At 40.5% G+C, this 16,924-nt stretch overlaps 1 protein-coding gene across 1 annotated transcript in view; it reads left to right on the top strand.

Annotated features, from left to right (window-relative positions):
• FAT3 (FAT atypical cadherin 3) overlaps positions 1 to 16,924 on the top strand; it is a 652,865-nt gene that overhangs the window by 273,304 nt on the left and 362,637 nt on the right. The window lies entirely within an intron of this gene.

Genomic DNA, 16,924 nt, shown 5'->3' on the forward strand with positions numbered 1-16,924 from the left:
GTGGATTTTACTGCTGGCAAAAACAAATGAGACTAAATAAAAGTCAGGGGTGAAAATAAGGGGAATTGCAGAGTTTTTGTTTTATTTGGCTTTGTTTTCTTTAAGTTTTGCAAAATATTCAGAGATTCTTCCGTCCCTTAACCTTCAGTAGATTTCAGATGACTTGTCATTCTCCAAGGTGAAATTTATTTTTCTGCTTTGATCTCTAGACATCTCTAGACATTTCTCATAGATGGCTTTGACCTTGGTTGGAGATGTCTCAACACTGTATGCACCAATTCTGGTTATGGCCCCTCCAAACCCAGCTTGAATGCCTAGAATTTCTTCTCTGGCTCGTTCACTTCTGCCCTGGCTTGTGGGAGTCTGCTTGCACTAAGCCCCCAGGAGAATTTTCCTGTTTGTGCCCAGAGCTCCTGCCCTTTGGCTCCTGCCCTTATTCTAAGCTATAGATACCGTCCTGGCACTTTACTGAGGGTGTGTAGTTTCCTGCCTCAAGCCCTGAGAGATCCCCTGGCCCAGAGGGAACTCCATCTAGAGTTAAAGTCTCTTAGGTGAGCTTCTTCCCAATCTTTTATTTCTTCACACACCCAAGCTGCTTACTGTTCCTTGAATTCTCAAATGGTAAGTTCCATTCTGATTGCATTGTCCTTCCACCCACAAGCATGTCACTTCCAAACCACAACCCGAGAGAACTTGGCTGCCTCCTCTATCATAGCATTTGCGATCATCTTTATTATAATACTTAAAACGCATTGTTAGTTTTATGTGTGTCCCCAGCAAGATTTTTATTTCTTAGGGTACAGGGGCCATGGAAAATGCATCTTCATCGAACCTGAGGCAACTAATAATACAATGTAAGCATAGAGTGGATGCGTCCCAATGCATATACTTAAGGAAACAGGAAGAGAAGCTAAAAGACCCTGCAAACATGCTGAAGAAAAATGGCAGGAATGGGACTAGGAGTAGATCCTTCAGACTTCCTAGTCTTGGTGCTGCTGGGAACTTGCCACATGGGAAATAAAGATACCAGGAAGTCTGGGGTTTTCAGAGGCTGAGCCTGAATCAGCAGTAGACTGGGGCACTGGCCTAGTGAAAGGAATAGGAGCCACACAGACCTGGGGACCAGCCTTCATTCCAGCACTCAGTGGCTCTGTGATCAGCTACAATTTGTGTCAATTTTCTGATGCTAAATTTGTTTTGGTAGCAACATGGTTAGTATCTTCTACTGAGAGATAATGCATTTGGCTCACAGTAGATACTCCATGAATTGTCCTTATAAACATATCACATATATTAACAATGTCTGAGTGACTTCAGTGTCCCCCACAGCATCTGTTGCACTGTCCTGAGTATACCACCTCTACTACCCTGTTCTTACTATTAGTGTGCCAAGCACCATGGTGGCTGCTTTCCATAGATTTTCTCATTTAATTTTTTCCTCAATAATCTTGTAAGATGAGAGGTTTTCATGTCATACATGTTATACAGATGAAGAAATTGGGGATTGAAAGAAAGTAAGTGACTTGCCCAGTGTTTCCCATAATTAGTAATTGGGATTTAAAGCCACCCACTTCTACTGCAGAGCCTGTGTTCTTTGCCTCTATCCTCTATTTTCTATTCTAGCATTATTGGGAAACAATGTATTTATGTGAAGCTGTCCTGACTCCGGAAGTCTTAAAAGAACATGTGAAAATACAATTTCTGTATTAAAAAAACTCTGCATTTCAGATTCCCAAATCTACTCCGCAATGGACCACAGGGCCGGGTAATTCTAATACACTAATAACCCTAATACATAAATTATCATGCTTAAATAATGAGACCACTGAGCATCATTTCAGGGAAGCATGGAAGCTGGCTCAGGAGATGGATTTTTGATGTCTAAAGTTCTCAGGTTAAAAAGAAATCTGTGCTGTGTTTCAATGAAAAAAAAAATCCGCCATCTAGTATTTTTTTCTACTGATCCATAACCTCCTCAAGGACAGGTAGCATCTTCTGGTTAATAATAAATTATTGTATTTGTCTGGCAAATTATACTTTCCAAAGTGCTTTTGTAAACCTATCTCATTTGATTTTCCTAGCAACCCAGCAAGGTAGGCAGGCCAGAGGACATTCTTCTTCATGAAAGGATGCGGTGGCTGAGGCTCTTTGTGAGGGGAGTTATCCTGGGTCACACACGTAATTGGTAACAGAGCTGGGGCTAGTATCCCCGTGTCTTGGCTCAGTGTGCATCTTCTCCCAAATGCCTGTTTCAGTGAGATCAGACAGCTGCAACAATTTGTACACAATGAGATCTTCAACAAACCATTGGCTGATTCGGCTCACAACAATTGAAGATATTTCTCCTTATGATTTCCATTGATTCTCTAAAATAGCTGAGAAATGCATTATCTGTAGTTTACCTGTGTGCAGGAGACAAGCAGAAAGCAAACCATTGATCAGTCTTGAAAGTTGTTTCCTCAGACATCTGAAAAGTTTTCAGAGCAGGGAAGTTTGCTGTTTCTGCCTGTGGCACTTTCCTGATGCCACTGTATCACGGACTCACAGACTCGCCTCTCTTAGTCATCATGAAAATAATCTCCCTGTAACTGGTATAGTGGATTTCAGCCTCATATTGGAGAGGACGCCCATCCAACCCCAAGAACTTCTGAGATATAACGCCCACTAGAAGGTTCTGAGAGAGTAATGAAACTCGGCACACAGTATACAGTTTTTTCAGATCCTTTATGGAATAATTTAACAGAGTTCTTTGTAGTGTAAGCCACATGAGCTAGGGGTGATTTGGTCATGAGAGTTTAGCTATTTGAACCCAAATTAGCTGGTTTCAATCAGAGTTCAGGAGACATTTACAAGTGTTTTGGTGTTTATTTTGGTAATCCATAAATCTTCATTAGATATCCATTTTATTTGGTGTCCATCCATCCAAAATATAAGCACTGACAATTTTCCCTGAAAAATTTGGAGATCATAGATTGATTAAATCTATTGTGCAGAGTATTGGTGAAGGTTTGGATTAGGGTCACTCTGCCAACGTATAACCATTCTGTCAGCTGCCCTGTCTACCAAGTGGATAGTTAACAAAAGCCAGCGGATCATACAGCATACGTAGCCTTCTGCTTAAAGAATATTTGGGCTGAATCGAGATTTTGCTGATGAATCTATCCTCAGTGTCTGGCGCACGATAGTAAATTTTGTTGCATGGATGCAGTGTAGCCTTGTAGACCTTTGCATTCTGCTTCCTGCTTCTCCATTTCACCTGTGCCTCTGCCTGCCCACTTTGTAACATGGGTTCTCTCCATTACAAATATGCCATCCTTTCTACTGCTTCTTGCAAAACTTCTTCTCCTGCTGCCCCCTCTCCTACTTGGTGATCTTATTCATTTCATGAACCCAGATCACGTGTTTTTCCTCTGGGAGAGCTTCTGTGACACCTACACAAGTCAGAGTTCACAGTGTGCCTCACTTTGTGCCTCCCTTTCTCGAGAAACACACTTCCATGGTCATGATGACACACATCATTGCCATATACCTGTAATGGTGTTGCTGGGTAGACTGGGGAGACTTTGGGCTGTGAGGCCTCCACCCAGCCCAGCCCAAAGATGTCGCCAGAGGCTCTTGGTTTCTTCAGGAGAAAGAATTCAAGGACAGATACCACATGGTGGGTGAGTAGCACAAGTAGGCAAGTATTAGAAGGAAAATACACTCTTGAGCTGTGAAAGCAGATGAATGCAAGGGAGAGATGCACCCCCTAGGGTTTGAGTTTCTATCTTTTATTGACTGATGTTAACAAGGAAGTGGGATATTCATCACTTGAGGCAGGCATTTCTTGGAAGTAAGGTTAAGGACTGTCGTTTCTGTATTTGGTCAAGGGTTTCCTGTTGTGGCACCCTTAAGGAGGAGATTTTAGTAAGCTAATGTAGTATGGTGAAGGAATAATGTGAACTTTGGCCACTTTGTCAGCCATCTTGGGCCTCTCTGCTTCCATCTGGTTTCTTGTGTTTTGGTTGTGGTGCACTGCCAGGACAGGCCTCTAACTTCTTCACAGTTGGCCAGGGCTTCCCACTGCCGAGCCTCCAGGCATCCTGTTAGAACCTAGCTAACTGCCTCCTCTAACAGAAGCTCTGAGTTCTCTTCGGCTGTCACCCCCAAGGGCAGGGCCTCTGTTTTACTCACACTGGAGTGCTGCTTCAGACAGTGGTGGGTACATGGTAGACACTTGCTAATTCCTGGCTGGAAGGAAGGAAGAAAGGAAGGAACACTGTGTGTGGACCAAAGGTATGAGACTTGCAGACAGCTTTATGGGATTCAGTCTCTTAAATTCTGAGAGTTGAATTTGAAGAGACCCCTCCTGGGCTGTTGGAGAGAGTCTTCAGAGAGCACCGAAGGCAACAATGCTCCAGAACTAGGAAGCGCTCAAGATTCCGCCAGACATTCACGGTGATAATCATTAAAATGATTCACATCGACTCCATATTCCATACCCTTCACAGCAACTATTGAAACACTTAGCACACCACAGGCCCCCCGGTGCTCAGCCGCCTCACTTGGTTTGTCCATGTTCTGCGCTGAACCTCACTGTGGTGGCAGGATTCAGTAGCATTTGCCTAGACTTCATCTAGAAGTCTATAGCCTAATTTGGGTCTTTCTTGTACTTGTTTCCATAGGTCCCTAGGCTTCTTTCATAGTGAACTGTATTTCTTTGCATTTTGCCACAGCGGTGAGCTTAGTTTCTGCACAGAACCCCTCCACCCCTCAGCCTTTCCTCTGCATCAGAAAAGGGACCTCAGCAGGCTCCCTGCTGCCTGGCACTGACGTCTGAGAGCATTTTTGTTACATAAATGAATCTGTATCGGGAGGGTTATTTTTACAGAGAGGGTTCAAGTTCATGTTATGTTCATGCATTTTAAATACCACTAGGAGAGTGCCTAGTGCGGAGTTTGGGTTGGAAAAAATTTTTATCATAGCATGGAAAATTTTACACACAAAAAAATTAAAGTGGCTATAGCTTTTGCACATACATTTTTCTCTGAACTCCCCTGTGAGGTGGGTGCCATTCTCCTTTCAATTTTATGAAGACGGAAATTGAGGAAGCCGGAAATTGAGGAGGCTCTTGAGAAATTTAGTCGTCGGCTGGAGGTCACACAGCTGGTTAATGACAGCGTCAGACCTTGACCTAAGTCTGTCTCCAGATTTTATGATATGACATCATCTGGTAATTATTGAGGTGATACAGCTTAAATTGGTCAGAAACCATCGATCAATAGGACAAGGATACTATATAAAGGAATCTAGTTTGTGGTCATTTTTGAAAGGTCTTACTTAAAAGCAAAAGGTGGAATAAAGGTTTTTGTTGTTGTTTAAGTTTCCTTCTCTCCTTCCTGCTCTGCAGTTTGATGCAGCTTTGAATGACTTGTAATTTTGAATACGAGCGGTATGCCTATAAAGACTATTCTGCAGATAAAACACACATTTGGACAAGAGAATCTGATTTTAAGATCCCTTTTAATAATTGTAAGTGCATTCCACAGCCTTTGTCGGGTGGGGAGCAGTCTGCCAAGCCCTGGGAGCACAGCTATGCAATAGGAAAGGACAGACCTGCTTCTGCCCTCAAAGATCTTGCTCTCTAGCATTTTAAAAATAACATTAAACTTCCCATGTTTATAGAGTAGCAGTCACCTATGCTATTCTTTTTTGTGCTATTTTGGTATCATTCAGTTAACAAATATTTGTTGAAGACTCATTGTCTTCTTGACACACAGAAGTGATTGCTACCTAAACCGTGACCTTGAATAGATATGTTCACAGGGAAAATTGCTGTAGAGTCTATGAGGACTGTATTAGTGATGCAGAATTTAGTTTGGAGGTCTCATGGATGGAGTTACAAATTCTGCTGTGGAGAGGCCTGACGGGAATTGGGAAGGTCCCCAAATGGTGTGAGGAGACTCAATCATTTAAGTTCATTTTTGGAGTGGTAGCTCAGGACCATATATTTTATCATGTTATATAAAGTGCAACTGTATTTACTATTCAGGTGTTAATTTTACATTATAACTGAATGAAATCTTGCTAAGTGATATCCAGCAGATTATATATACTTTTAGTTTTCATGGATTTAATATCAGCAGTTTTGATTATTCAAGAACTATTTTGAGGGTTCCTGATATGAGCAGTTTCTAATTTTGCTGAGAATCTGCTTTTAATCACCTGGCTTTGTTTGGAATGCTTCATGGAAGCGAAGGATTTATAAAATTAGTGAGTCTAGCAGACTGCCCAGCTGTTGCACCTGAACCTGGCTTTGTTGTTCTCCATATAATCTTTTTTTAAGACTTATTTATTTATTTATTTATTTATTTATTTGAGAGAGAGAGAGTGGGGGAGAGAGAGAGGGAGAGAGAATCTCAAGCTGACTCCCTCCTGAGCATATAGCCCAACTTGACTTGGGGCTCCATCTTGTGACCCTGAGATCAGGAACTGAGCTGAAACCAAGAGTTGGTCACTTAACCGACTAAGCCACCTTCGCACCCCCTTCATGTCATCTCGAGCCATCTTGTACACTACTAGCAAAGCCTTGATTGCTTTGTTGGAAATGACCATCCTTTGAAATATTAAATCTTGAGAAATTTAGAAAGGTAGCTAACTTGTGTTAGAAGAGGATACATAGGAAATATCTTCTCTCAGGAAAGTGATAGCATGGAACTAGAAGAGCCTATAAAACCATCTGAGACTTGGAGTATTAATGCAGAGTATCCATTCCCTTCACATTAGAGTGTCAGGTGGCCAAAAGATATAGAAATGTTTGATGTTAGATTGGGACTGTACTAACTAATATGCCATGATAGGGTAAATAGTGTTGTAAAATTCAAAGTGCTTTTAAGCCTCTTTGGGCTTTTCATATTCCAGACTGAGAAAGTACCCATAATGTAATAAATGCTCAATACATATTTGTTGTCTGGAATTTAAAAGTCTTATGGACATTAAAATGCTAATTAACACTCATCCAACACATTACATCTTTATTTTTTCCTTCAAGGAAAAAGATTCCCAAAGATTCCCAAAGATTTTGACTTTAGATCAAGCTCTTTTATAATTTAATTTGAGGTATCGTATTATCTATAAGGTATTTGTGTTCTCCTAGGAACATATTTGTGTTGGAGATTTAAAAGATGCCTGTATCTGTTAGGACAGCATTGATGCTCTAAAATGCTGGCCAACATGATTAGGCTGATGGTAAAAAAAAAAAATTGGAGGAAAAATATAATGAAATGTTTCAAAATAGTGACATCTGTTAGCTCACATTCAGTGCCTACTGTACATTTTTCCTTTATGTTTCTCTGTCTCTGTCTCTCTCTCTCCCTGAAAATATCCTACCTCCAAGTTTTCCCCTTAACAAAACAAAGTAGTAAGAGGTAATTTTTTCAAGCCAAATGTGACAGAAGACACATCAGCATTCAGGAATGAGGTTTTTGCGATAGGTAATAGTGTAATCGGTTTTGCCAGCAGCAGAATGTACAATCCTATTAGAGATGGGGAAAAGGAAAAGTATCACCTTAATTTACCTCTAGGCAATAGAGCAATAACTTGGGGTGCCTAGGGCTGCCTGTGTAAAGATACTTTAATCATATAGTAAAAACATTTTTAGTCTGCTGTCTGCTTTAGATGAGGGAAGACTCTCCCAAGTTAATAAATGAAATTCATTCAGCATTCGGTCTGGCAGTGATGATATGCTATTCTTAATCTTTGTCAACATTAAATCTGTTAAAGAAATTTAGCAGACTAAGATGAGATCAGTTTCGCCCCCCCCCACCCCCCCCCCCAATATTCCCTTTACAAATTGGACTGTGGCCTTTGGATGGGGCTGATACTGCACAAAAAGGGAGTGCTTCAAAAAGAGGGGGAGCCAGGGCTTCATTCCACAACCTTGAGACAGAAGCTGCTTTCTATTGTCTTGTACCTTTGGGACTGAACTCATTATAGTAACCATCAAAGTAGAAAGCCTTCAGCTGGGGGTATTTCTCATGTTTGCTTTCTGGCTGTATGGGGAATGTGATCTTTAATTAGTTCAGGATATAAAATATTGCAGAGAACTTCCCAGGCATACTCTGCTTTGTCGTCTAGGTCAGCAAATGCAATTCTGTATTAATTGTGGCTGAGCTATTGTCTTAGACTGGTATTCCTAGAGTGCCTTTTACCAATTAATGGTAATACACTACTGGGAAATCATGTTGCCTTGTGGAAGCCCGTAAATAGCAATGTGCTAATAGGCTGTCTATTAATAGTAATACAAAGTCAAGGATCTAATGCCATTAAATGGTAGGATTCGTGTGTGAAAGCCTTCTGGTAAATACTGGAAAGAATGTCACCAGTCAGTTGTATGTGTGAGAGCATGCATGTGTGCTTGTATGCATATGCACATATGTATTTTCTTCTGGTCTCTTTTTCTGTTCTTTGTGTTTCTTTTGGACTCTTTTCTACTGTGAATTTCTATTTTCTGTCAACTCCGTGATTGATTGGGTTCAGGGATGCAACATGTACCAGCCGTTGCCTTTGAACCTGTACTTCAGATGTGTGGTGTTTTATTTCCTCTCCTGCCTCTTGGCTTATCATCAGTTCTAGCAGTGAATTTTGACATGTGCAAATTAATAATCATTCAGTCAAAATGAATATGGTGACCTCTGTGCCCACACAGTGTACTAAAAGGAGAAGGATGTGGTGTTCATGAACTCGAGGAGTTACAATTTAATGAGAGAAGCAAAAATGTATGCATTTGTATGTATATATATTTTTCCATCTGTCTCTCATAGTCTATCAACTTATTATAGTCTAATGTAACCACATACTTTTTACATTTGCATGGGATAGACTCCTGAGAATAATAGCTAATTTTATGGAAGGCAGAATTAAGAATTGAAGTGACCTCTCTAGGCTGGGAAGCTGAACCAAAGGCAAGGCAAGAAGTATTACAGGGATAACATTAAAACTTTAATTGAGGTACAAACATGTGATTATAGAAATGCAGGATGGAAAGATAGCCCAGCAGTGCATTGGAGAAAATACCTTGATGTTTTAGTGAACAAAACCTAGAGATGAAGCAGAGTGTGAAGTAGTTTGTTTCTAAGAAGCCTGATGCACTCTGAGGACAGTGATAGACAAGTATGGATTTTAAATGAACTGGTTTCCCAATACCCTGTCTGAGCAGGCCACATGCATCAGGGATAATCCATTAAGGGACATTTTCAGACTGAGTACCATCTAGGAGAATGTGAACAATATGGAAAGCATTGGGTAAGAGCCATCTCATGAAAGTGAGGTCCAAAGACAACTCAGAATATTGACTACAGGATGAGCACTGGGTGTTATTCTATATGTTGACAAATTGAACACCAATAAAAAATAAATTTATAAAAAAAAAGAATATTGACTACAAAAAGGAAAAGGTAGGAAAGAGATAAATCCATTCATTATGTTAAGACATGTGGACTAGAAGAAGCTCAATACGTAATGCTGTTTCAGGGAGTCAGTGTGCAGGCTGGCAAATATACAGGCTGGCTCTGAAAAAGAACTTAGCAGTCTCCACTGCCTACTGATAGAGCAGAAAGGCTTGGGAGGTAGGGAGCTCATGGGGGATTGAGCCTTCAACCCAGACCAAAGCCTCAACCCAACTCAAAGTTGAGGCCTGCCACAGATGGTTGCTTACATTTAATGATCATGATATACTTACTCTGTTAAGGTTCTCAAGACATGCCAAATGGACAGAAAAGCAAAGCCTGATTCTATTGCTGACTAATAATGTGATCATGAAAAAGTCACACAAACTTCAAACCTGTTTCTTCATCTTTAAAATAGATTTAATACAGTGCCTTAAGTACAGTGTAATAAGCACCCAATAAAAAGTAGCTATTATTGTTCTCACCTTATACACCAACTCTTCCTTTTTTTGCTTTAGCCTGAGAAGTGAGCTTAAGATCAGCTGGTGAGGGGTGCTTGGTGCTTAGGCCACTAGGAGGCTGCTTTCCAGCTTGGGTCATGACCCCAGGGTCCCGAATCCAGCCCCAGTATCTGGCTCCCCACTCAGTGGGAAGCCTGTTTCTGCCTCTCCCTCTGCCCTTCCCCAGCTCATGTTCCCTCTCTTGATCGCGCGCTCTCTTTCTCTCTCTCAAATAAGTAAGTAAGTCAATAAATAAAATCTTAAAAAAAGAAAAAGATCATCTGGTGAAATCCTGATTAAATTCTCAGCTGAATATCAGGAAGTTTGAATCAGAATGTGTGGCAACCACAAACAAGTTCCAATCTCCTTTGCTTAGTTATGCCTGTATGTCTTAGTTAGGACTTGGAAAGTAATATTTGGTTCTTATATTCAGGAAAATTCCTGATTATAATATTCATATTGCCTTATAAAACAATAGTAACAATTTTAAAACAATAACATTAACAGCAATAATTGCTAACATTTAGTGAGCGCTTGTTGTGTACCAGGCACTGTGCTAAAGCATTTCAATAGTAAACAATTAGTATTCCCTATATTATCATTATAATAGGTGAATTAAACACATGATATTCTTTAAACCTCAAGTAAATTTATGAGATGCCATCCCTATTTCATAGGTAAGGAAAACAAGTGGAGAAGTTGTTACTTGCGCAAGGGCACATCACTAATAAATGTCAGAGATGAAATTAAGATTTTTCACCTGAATTCACTGTGCTTCCTCAGTTCATCAGCTCTTTCACACCTTTTTTGGCCATGATCCTCAGTGAGAGATACATTTTGTATCATATCACACTGGTCTCTCTCTCTCTCTCTCTCTCTCTCTCTCTCTCTCTCTCTCTCATTTTCTCACTCACTGGTCTTACAAAGCACCTTTTATCCTTATGGCATACAACCCATTCCGATTTTCCTATTCTGTTGCATTTCATTTTAAAAAAAACACAGGTCAGACCTATTAAATTGATTTTACATCTTACTCGGTGATCTCTACTAACTATAATTTAAAAAATAATGCACACTTGTTCTTTCTCTTCCTGTAGGAATAAAAATTCTATGCACTGGATAAATTATAGTACTCATATATGTAAAAGGATTTACTTCTTACTCTTTTGAGATGGCCCCATGAAACGGTGTCATTTCCTAATAGCAGAGGTTATGGTGAAGGAGAAGCACATTATATGAATCATGTTGTCCAAATGAATTACTGCTGTCATCTGAATTAAAACAGATACGTTGTTCCAAATCAGAGTCCTAAGTGACTTGAACATTTCCATCGGAGATTGTGAATTATTATGTAATGGAAGCTAAATAGTTGTAGTTTTTCATTTTGAAACAGCCATAGCTGTCAGGTCCAGATCATACACAAAAGCCAACTTGTGCCATGAAAAATACCGTGTGAGGGCCAGAGAGCCACACAGATTCCACGAACGAGCCAGACTTCTTGGGAGGTCAGTGCTCAGACCCAGGCATGGAGTGAAGAGTACTCACTTATTTTTGTGATTCCCCCCCCCCGCCCCCGTCCATCTCTTTTGGATGCTTCCCAGTGACTATGCCTATTTGTTTAAGGGGCATTTGAAACATTTCTGTTCTCTGCTCGGGGCTCGACTCTGATAATAGAAACAGAAGTAAGGTATTCCAGAGGTCTATTGGTTGTGAACAACTGTTACTTAGGAGTCTAATATTGGTTCTCTGCAGGAAATCATACAAATGGCTGATTAGCTCTATCCAATAAAAGAAAGCATTTTTATGGCTGATTTTAAAGTCATATGTTGGCTATGTCTTTAAAGTATTACTTTAACTGACTAGGAATAAATATACTATATTTTTGCCTTTTCTTCCTTGCTTTAATTTCTTTAGTGCAAGGATAGCTATCCTGCTGGGCTCTGCCATCTTTCTGACAAGATTTACCTGGGGGCACCCGGATGGCTTAGCATCCAACTCTTGATTTGGGCTCAGATTGTGATCTTTGGGGTTGTGGGATCGAGCCCCACATAGGGCTCTGGGCTGAGCATGGATCCTGCTTGGGAGTCTCTTACTCCTTCTCCCTTCACCTTCCCCTCTCTCTCACTTAAAAGGATTTACCTGTTCCTGGCAGGACATTTCTGTGAAGGGCTGCAGGTTAGGAATGTTTCTCTTTCATCCAATACACATTTATTGTGTGATTATGTGTATATTATGTGCGTCAGTGACAGAAAGCACAGAAGATGCATAAGACATTGGCCCCCTTTAAGACACAGAGGGGAACCTAGCTGGCTCAGTTGGTAGAGCATGCAACTCTTGATCTTGAGGTCGTGAGTTCAAGCCCCATGTTGGGTATAGAGTTTACTTTTAAAAAAAAAAATTGTAAAAGACACAGAGGTGTCAAACATTTATTTTTTATTTTTTTTAAGATTTTATTTATTTATTCATGAGACACAGAAAGAGAGAGAGAGGCAGAGACACAGGCAGAGAGAGAAGCAGGCTCCATGCAGGGAGCCCGACGTGGGACTTGATCCCAGGGCTCTGGGATCATACCCACAGGCCGAAGGCGGTACTAAACTGCTGGGCCCCTGGGGCTGCCCAGGTGTCAAACATTTAAAGAAAACTGCAAAATAGTATGTTAAGTGCCATAATAATGGTAGATATAAATAGAATGTGAAATGGTGGCCACATCTGTTTGAGAGGTTGATGGTTTCATAAAGCAGGAAGTGCTCATATTGTGTCTTAGAGGTGGGGAAGCATGGTTATTCCAGGCAGAGGGAGCAACATAGAGCAATTTTGGGGTGTCTGGAGTATTCAGGTAGTGAGTGAGACAGGAAATGGAAGGAGATGAGGGTGGAGAGAGGAGTGGACACATCATGGAGATGGCCATGGGTGTGAAGTGGAGATGTCCAGGTTCACCTGCTACCTCGTTTGAACCGACTCTGGGTGCTGGAGCACCCATTTGATTGTTTCAGGCCAGGTTTTTCTGCAGAGACTGACTCTGTCTGGCGCTCCTTCTGCAATTGTTCTTGGACTTGCTGAGACTTTCTGCTGGAGACTGAGCAGACGTTACACTGATTCATGACTTTGGGTATCTGTTTATATCTCTGGTCCCAGCTCCTGTTTGTGCAGCAGATGCATTTTTGAGGAGCCAAAGCTGAAAGTGCCAGTGTGCTGCTGGCGTATATCACTACCTTCCCTGGGCTGTTCCTGCAGTGGGGTGAGGTTACAGATCTACATCTACTGCAGCTTATGGGTTATGTGAATATTGTACCAGTTGGTGAGAAGCTTAGATTTTCTCAGCTGGGCCTCCTGCTATTTTAATTAAACTCTGCTTTTAGCAGCTTTACCTGTTTCCACTCTCCCGGGGCTAACTAGGTGCATTTTTTTTTTTTTTGTTTTTTAACTCCTTGCCACATGTTGGACACTGTTAATGGATATAACAAATTATAATAATTCTCAGCTGGGCTCTTCCTGCACAGTCATCAAAACTCCATTGGAGGTAGAAACACCATGCACTCATTGAACAAATATTTATTGTTCATGTACTATGTGTACAAGCTGTCATGTGTTCTGTAGGTGCTGGGGTCTGTTGAGTAAGGCAGGCAGGATCCTCTCTGCGTTGGGGGATATTACAGTCTAGTCGGGGAAATAAGCTTTAACCACCCCCACCCCCATCATCAAGATCACTAATGATGAAACCCATTCCTCAGAAATACTTCTGTGGCTGTAGAGCATGCCTAAGATTTTGAGCAGGCAGCTGGTCAGAACTGATTCTTCAATCAAGAATTCCCCATGCAACCTACAGTCTGGCATGATCCCTTGAAACTCTAGGCTAGTCCTCCATTTTCTTTAATTTTTTTTTAAAGATTTCATTTATTTATTCATGAGACACACACAAAGAGAGAGAGGCAGAGACACAGACAGAGGGAGAAGCAGGCTCCCCACAGGGAGCCCGACCTGGGACTCAATCCCGGGTCCCCAGGATCACACCCTGGGCTGAAGGCAGTGCCAAACCGCTGGGCCACCTGGGCTGCCCTTTCCATTTTATTTTAATACTGCCCCTCCTTTGTTGTTCCTTTCTCTTGCAACCTTCCATAGGTGCCTGGAATTTCATCTCTGTTGGACTCTGAAGTGTAGATGCATAAAAGGAAGAAGGGTGGATATAGCCATATCCCATGAGAACCCAGGAGCTGTCCTTTCTGGACACGTTCCCTCTTTTCTCTTTGATCCTAGTTTATCATAGTATCCAAGAAGCTATCCTAAGTTTAAGCTAGAACTGTTTATGTTGAGTAATACCTTCTGGACACGAGTCTCATATATTTTTGGTAGCAAAACAACTTTCCTTTAGATACTGGATACTGATCAAGATCAATAGTGTATATATACTGTCTATACCTACCAACAGAATGCTTCATTCAACCATTCACACACATTTTTAAAACAGTATGCTGATATATTATAATTTTCACATTATCTTGAATTTCAACAGTAATACAGATACCATGTTATGACTGCCTTTTTTTTTTGGAGTTCCTAAAATAGTCATTTCTGATTCTAATGTCTATTACTTGCTTCACATTATGGGCCATGTCTCAGGGTTCTCATCAAAATCATGCCAATTTTCATCTCCGTCTTGAGGAAACCGCATCGCAATTTATTCGCAAATCTCAATCATTTGTTCTAAAACTAACATTTACCTGTATTTCCATTTACACAGCTTAGAATTCCTAAGCCAATTTAAACAGAGACATTCTAAAAAAGCTCTCTCCTATCTGCAGCATGAAAGTGCAGCCAAACAGTCTCACGATGGTTTTTCCCTTCCTCTTTTACTGTCTCGGTGCCAGTCAACAGCTCCGTATTTACCAAAAATGCCAGCCTTGTGCCTACGCGCACTGAATTTCAGGGCTGTAACTAGATGAGGATTTGTCTTTTGTTTTCTTGTCAAAGCTTGGGCTGAGAGAGTGAGTTAGTATTTGTCTGTGTCTTGTCAGAGCCTCTGGTTCTGTCCACAGAGCGAGTGGGCACATTTCATCTCAATTACGAATAGAAGATGAATACAGGGTAGTGTGTGTGTGTGTCAGAGGTTAGAACCATTTAATAGGATGAACTGCGAATGAAAATTGGAAAACAATCCAAGATATCTATAGAAGATGAGAAAGGGAGAAACTCAATTAGAGAAAACCATACACTTTCCTCCTTCTGGGCCCCGGTTTCTTTACCCTATTGTAGTCGCTTATTTGGTTTTAAATGGGAAAGCAAAGAATTTATTGTTTCCATTGTGGAGAAAGGTAAGGTGGTTTCAAGGATTTCATTCATGTGCTCTAATGCTTATGTATAGTCTCTATAACCTAATCAACCTAACTTAATTACCTAAGTATGGCATTGTCTGTGTGATTTTGACAACACTAGTCAAAGGAAAAAGCAATTTTGTGAGATTTAACCTGAAAGGGTGAAAGAGAACAGAAGTTCTGTAGGGTGCTTTTCCCATGATAAGCTTTTATAAACTTGTCATAATAAATGCAAGTATGGGTTTGTAGCTCCCAAAGAGGAAAAACAACAATAATACTAAACTTAGACCCAGATCCATCTTCCTTTGTTTGTGCGTGTTTCTCTTTTATCACCTAGAATGTGTTTTTGCCAAGGGAATAAATTCAACTATTTTGGGATCAGATGTGCAGTTATCTGTGCAACCTCAGTAAAAATATTTTCTTGGTAAACATCAAATCAGCTGTGAAAGTCAAGAGTGCATTCACTTGAGAAAAGAATAAGTGAGCTTTATGCTTTCATTATTTTATTAGGAGGTTCTGAAGGCTGGTGCTCTTTCTGGGGTAGTAGGTATGCGATTTCTGTCTGAATGGATGCCTCTTTACTCAGTTTTTATATTCTGATGTGGGAGAAATCAAAAGAAAAAGAAAGTGTTCTCTTCAATGTGGAAAAGAAGTTCTCCCCAAAGGAAAATGTTCACAAAGTTTTAGCATAAAAGCAGACATTCTAGTGGATCAGTCCCATTTTAAAAAGTGGACTTTGTGCCATCCTACATTACTTACAGAGTAAACGTATGAACTTTTGGTGGGTCCCTAGGGGTGCACACACACTCCAAAGCTCTTATTCCAGTTATGTTGATGTAGGGAGTCTTTCTTGAAGTCCTGTTTTTTGAAGGTAAAAAGCTTTTTCCAAACAAAACTCAAATTTCCAATCGAAATGAAGACTCACAGGGGTGCCTGGGTGGCTCAGTCAGTTAAGGGTCTGCTTTCGGCTCAGGTCATGATCTCTGGGTCCTGGGATGGAGCCCCCTTTTGGGCTCCCTGCTCAGCGGGAAGTTTGCTTCTCCCTCTGCTTCCTCCCCCCTGCTTATACTTTGTCTCTATCTCTCTCTGAAATAAATAAATAAAATCTTTTTTTTTAAAGACTCATGATAGCTAGTCTTCTCAAAGATCCCAAATACTCTGTGCTGGGTTACAGTCAGTAGTAAATAAGCCTAAATATTGGATTAAAGCATGACCAATATCTGACAGCACATCCACCTGAAAATGTTCTTACTTGAAGAGCTAAGGGTTATGGTCTGACATTTCATTGAAAAATCCCACAGCACTGTTCAAGACAGAAGAGTTTGATTTTGTGGACAAATTTTAATTTAATTAAAGTTATGCCTTATATACAGTCTGTCTTTTCAACAAAATTTTCAGCACTACTTCTCTGTCAGCAATGTATTGTCTTACCACAAAAACATGGCATTTTGTCGTGAGTCAAATGATTAAACAATGGGGAATTGTTTAAAGAGTTTTATATATGAGGTCTACTGTTATTTCCATAGATGGAAAATTGTAGTATTGTGTTTTTTTTTATTTTTTTATTCTTCTCAACAATAATACAAGATTCAATCTTTACAAGATGTGTATCAGAAACTGCTGGTAGGCATATAATTGGTAGAAACTTTCTGGAAGATAGTTGATTCAAATGCTTTAAAATGATATATAT

This window comes from Nyctereutes procyonoides, unplaced genomic scaffold (genome assembly GCF_905146905.1).
Source record: "Nyctereutes procyonoides isolate TBG_1078 unplaced genomic scaffold, NYPRO_anot_genome, whole genome shotgun sequence".
NCBI classification, from domain to species: domain Eukaryota; kingdom Metazoa; phylum Chordata; class Mammalia; order Carnivora; family Canidae; genus Nyctereutes; species Nyctereutes procyonoides.